At 35.8% G+C, this 5,583-nt stretch overlaps 1 long non-coding RNA gene across 1 annotated transcript; it reads left to right on the top strand.

Moving 5' to 3' along the window:
- The first annotated feature begins 1,008 nt into the window (after positions 1 to 1,008).
- LOC307168763 lies at positions 1,009 to 2,460 on the top strand. The gene is made up of 3 exons (XR_013822976.1): positions 1,009 to 1,130; positions 1,209 to 1,294; positions 2,326 to 2,460. It is a non-coding gene; the product is annotated as an uncharacterized lncRNA (long non-coding RNA).
- Positions 2,461 to 5,583: the final 3,123 nt, after the last annotated feature.

Below are 5,583 nucleotides of genomic sequence, written 5' to 3' on the forward strand. Positions count from 1 at the left end.
CCTGGAAAACTTGAAGAGTCTGCTGGATTATTTGGACATCGTGGACGAACATCCTGTAATAATCTGTGGAGATTTTAATGAGGATCTCCTCTGCACAGGAAAAAAAACTGTTCTGGAATTGTTTCAGTCTAAAGGATACACGCAACTGATCACCACAGCAACAACCAAAAAGAACACTCTATTGGATCATATTTACATCTCTCATCCGGATTTGTGCCTTCAGTCAGGTGTCTTGCATAGTTATCATAGTTATCACAATCCCGTGTACTGTATTTTGCGTTAATTAGGCTTTTTTTGGTGGACAGATATTGTTGTGTTTTGTGGTAGGTTAGTATGCCATACGGAACCGTTTGCCACTGAACCTTGCTTTAAATGAGACAGTGGGGCTTCAGCCTTATTCAAACGGTTGGGCGTGTATGGTCGGGTTGTTAGGTAGTATGCCATACGGAACCGTTGCCAATGGACCTGCATAACATCAGCGAGGCTTCGACAGCCTTAATCAAACGGGTTGGCGCGTATGGTCGTGTTGCGGTTAGATTGTGGTTAGGAGATTGTGGTTAGGTCATGTTTAGGGTTTATGCCACTGAGCTACGAGAAAGGAGCAACTTCAGCAGCAGCAGGAAGGACGGAGGAGTAGTGTGACAGCTCCAGGGACACAGACAGTCATTGAGCAACAGTGGCAGTAAGTTATAAAAGACAAGGGAAAGAGAGAAGTAGCAAGACACCATTGTAATGTTTGATTTTGACCTTATAACATACATTTGAACTTGAATTGATGTTCAATCTACGCAATTTGTGACAATCTGTGCGGGATATGCAGTCCCCTGCTATTCTATGATTGATATGTGCCCTTCTGTAAAGTTGCAGGAAGAATTGGGAGACCATAGCAGTCCTGTCGGGATATAAGTGTGCAATATACCTTCTAAAGCTAAGTGTTAAAAGATTTTGCTTCAGTCGGTGTACTACTGCTTTTCATAACCGCGTTTGAGTGGAAATGTTATTCTGTCTAATTTTGATTTTTATGTTTTTCAGGAACCAGCCAAATGAAGTCAGATTGTCCGAGAAGATCACGTGTGCTACATCAATGACGATGACGAGCTGGATACGAGATTATGTGCCAATTTCTTTCCGTAAGTTTTATTTTTGAGTTTCTTTCTTTTTGTTTATTAGTATGGGTGTATGTAATGATCCCATTGTTCATTTATTAGTTTCATGCCCAGAGGACAGGTCCAAATGTCTATGGCATTGAGGACAATGCTGAAGAATGAAGAAGCAGAGGAAGAAGCAGACTGAGGTAAAGTTTCTCAATAGTATTGATAAGGTCTAGTGTGTTTCATTGCATTTTAATAATACAATGGTTTCAGGGTTTTTCCTGGGTCGAAAATGGTCTTTGGTGACACTGTTGTCCTTATTTTTAAAAAGAGCAGATTTTACCACTGGATTTCATAGTTTTGTAAGATGAAATTATAATATTGATATTAAAAAGTAGAACTAAAAAAGTAGCATCAAAATGTTAACACTTTTGTAAAATTAACAGCTAGCTAACAACAACTTGCCAGTATGAACTCTAGTATGAACTTAATTTTATTTATTTATTTTTGACAATGTTATTTATTTTAAAAACTGCTATTCAATGTTTATTCATGTTAGTTCACTACATTTACTAATGTTAGCACTTACAACTTTTGATTTTAACAATGTATTAGTAAATGTTGAAATTAACTAACAAAGATTAATAAATGCTGTTTATTCAGCATTTATTATTAGTTCATGTAAACTAATTGAACCTTATTGTAAATTGTTACCGATTTGTTATACACTGATTCAGACGTCTTGTGAGTTCAGTGTTGGACAGATCAGTTGTTTTAACCATTCATAAAAATGAATCCAAAATGTGATTAGCAGACAGGTATGCTACACTTTGTGTGATAATCCTGGAATTTAGGACAGAGGGGGAGGGCTCTTTGCTTTTTCTCTCAGTTACCATGGGGCCTATCACAAGTCACAGTCATCAGCTACATTGCTCATAATAAATCACAATAACTGGTCAAATAAGGCTTTTGTGGGAAAAAAATTAAATTTGGCGTCTTCCCAAAAAAGTTCAATGCAGGAAAAACCCTGGGTTTTGTTCAGAGATGTATGATTTGATGTAAAAAGTTTATATTTTAACGTGTATGATGGTTCTCAGTAGTGAGAGAGCAAAAATGGTCTCTTGCAAGGCCTACATCTGACCTGAAACTTTATGCTCAATAAGTCTTAGAGAATCAGAACAATTCAAATAAATTTACTAACATTATCATATCTGTTTTACCTCCTCTACATCAGGATGTCCAGCCTGTATGCAGTGTCGGATCCAGTGGCTAGATGGCGGGAGATGATTCATTAGACCACTGATTGCATCTCATCATTAGATGCACGATTAATTAATTAGATTAATTATAATGGTTTTATTATCATATTAAATAATTTGTTTCAATATCTAGATATATTAATATATCTAGAAATGTGTATATATATATATATATATATATATATACACATGTATATGGATTAATTATATGGAATAATGAATTAAATATATTAATATCATATATTAGTTTAAATAAGAGTTTTATTATAGTGTGTACGCCGTGCCAGAGGAGGATGGGCTCCCCCTGTTGAGTCTGGTTCCTCTCAAGGTTTTTTTCCTTGCCGTTAAGGCAAGATCTCCCTTAAGGAGTTTTTTCCTTGCCACTGTCGCCATTGGCTTGCTCACTGGGGGTGTTGTGCCAGGTCCTGTCCCTCCCGGGTCTACCGACCAGGGTTGCCAAAAAATAAATAAATAAATGTTTGTGAATTGACAGATATTATCATATAAATTATAAAAATTTACATTTGATTCATTTTAAATCAAAATTAAATCATATTATAACTTAGTCACTTAAAATAAAGCAGTAAGCCCTGTGAAGCCATTGTATATAGTGATTTCAGAACAGCTTATGGGCTTTGTTAAAATGTTCTGAAATCAGTGTAGATTATGACTTCACTGGGGTTATGGGCTTATTCCTTTTATAAATTTGCAGCAATAGACTGAATATAGTAATACAAAATATTTTAAATGTACTTTTGTGAGTAGAAACGTTTACCTGTATTCTGCCAAAATTAAAGTTTGAGGGTTAGAAATGATAAAAGCAAAGAATTTAAAACAAGAAGATTAAAAGTGAATAATTTAAAACAAATGTTAGTATTGTATAAAATAAGTTATCAAATAAGCTTTTATAAATTATAAATTGTATTATTAATTGCAACAGTAATGCCTTCCATTTTTATAATCTTAGGGGTAATGCTGCAAAGATCATTTTAATATAAAGTATATCTAATAACTAGAACAACACTAGGATCATCTATCCATTTGCTGGGTGGGATTTGGCACAACAGGCGTTTTAAAAAAAAATCTTTTAAATAAACATTTGGTTAATTGGCACATACTGTGTTTTTGTCTTTATTGAATTTTATTGAAAGTTACTCATTGGCACATTAAGAATATTTTCTTGTGAACCTTCAGAGAAGATCCAGGTATATTCACAGATACATCTTTAAAATGGTAAGAGGGTCATTTAAAAGCTTACATTTAAATGAGCTTTATATACTCAACATTTATAAAATCAAGACCACTACATGTACAGGATATCAACGATCAATTAATGTTTGATGCTTTGGAAAGAATAACATGCATTCATATTCAGACACACCTGTTAACGTGTCTTCACACAGCTTCACTGAACAGCATCCAAATGGCATTTTAATCCAGAAGTGTGCATAATTGGAGGAATGTTGATACATTTAGAAGTTTATTTCATTTATTTAAACAAAATCATTATTTCTATTCATATTATAAACTTTGCGATCTGATGAGCAGAAGTGGCTTCCAGCAATTGCTGTTATGACCAAAGTAGGTAGGCGTGGTGTCATATTATAATTTCAAACTACAGTACAGTTGTTTTTTAATTCAACATTTTTACATAACAAAAAAAACAATTATTGAAAAAAAACAATAAAAATGAATTATGATTTAACACACTTGAATGATTAGTTTAAACAAAAAGGAAAATGTGCAGTATGATCGATGGGGTGTCACAGTTAAGTGTCTTTTATAAAGTAACTGCACATGCGTCCTCTACTTGGGTCCTTCACACAAACGAATCTGCCATTTAAAGCAATACAAATGATGCACTGTTGCTCAGTATTAAGTTATAGATTGTGCTGTATGATTTCTTTTAATTTGCTACGAGCTGGATACACAAGAAGCACGTGCAGACGGTAGTCATGGTAACGAACACAATATAAACCTGTTGCGCGTCTGTGCTGAGCTTCCGTGGAATAACAACAAAAATGCACACTTAAGTGTCTGTGCTCTATATGCAACCACTAATCAGCCTATTCTGTTTGGTTAGTAAAGAGAAAAAAAAAAACTTTTATAATTGCGGATTAGAACATAGAACCTCAGACACGAGTGGCAAAAATTCAACCGCTGGCCTATTAACGTGGAGAGAGATGATGCGGATATGCATTTATCAACCTGAAAATATTTGGTATTAACAGTAAGCTCTACAACTAGTAGCAGCTAGATCCCATTGAACGATCAATTCAACCCAATGCACTGTTTCTAAACTTCTGGACATCGTAACGTTATTTTTTTATTTTTTTTATTAATTGTTATTGGTACTTTAAAATAGTAAGAGGGTCGTTTAAACGCTAAAAATCAATATTACCATATAAATATTGAAACGTAAACATTAATTGTCACAAATCATAAACATTAGTTTTATAAGCAATAATTTGGCATACATATACGTTAATAATTTTTTGATTATTCTGAAGTGCTGTTGGGTGGGGCCTGTAGAATGTGCAAAAACAGCCAATCAAACGTGTAGCACTCATATTAATACTGGCGGTAAATAGCAGTTCCCCTCGCTTGTCTTTGAGATGGCACCACCACGAGTTTGGGTAGTTGGCAGTTCAATTATGCCTAGCAACACCATAGCAACCACCCAGAACACCCTAGCAACCATCTGAACAACATGAATAAGCCATATCTCAGCACCAGAACATCGTACAGACATGTTTGTTGGCTCGTATGCAATCATGTACCACACTCTAGCAACCGAGTGGCGAGTTTTGCCACTGCAAGCACCATTTCACATTTTCTTCAGGAAATGTACATTCTAGTTCTTCTTCTTATTATTCCGGACAAAAGTTTGGCGCGTAATGCGCCCCGCACCGTTTGTCACAGACCCCTGAGTGAGGTGTCAAATCGACCGGCTCATCGAGGAGAGGTGTGCTATGACTTTTCTAAGCGATCGGGTGTACGATGTTCGCACAGCGGACGAAAAAGCGGCCAAAAAAGTCCCATTGACTTAACATGGGGAGTTCTAAAAACATTTGAATCCCAACTGCCGTTTTCACACACACAGACTCCAAAGGGCCTGACAGCCCTGCGTCTCTCCCTCTCTCTCTCCCTCAGAGGATTTACATTATCAAGCAGCCAATAAGTAATGGCTTAAAATCTTCATAGCCACACCCTAGCAACCAGTTTCAGCACCC

Source organism: Squalius cephalus, assembly GCF_949319135.1.
Source record: "Squalius cephalus genome assembly, chromosome: 12".
In the NCBI taxonomy this organism is placed as follows: Eukaryota; Metazoa; Chordata; class Actinopteri; order Cypriniformes; family Leuciscidae; genus Squalius; species Squalius cephalus.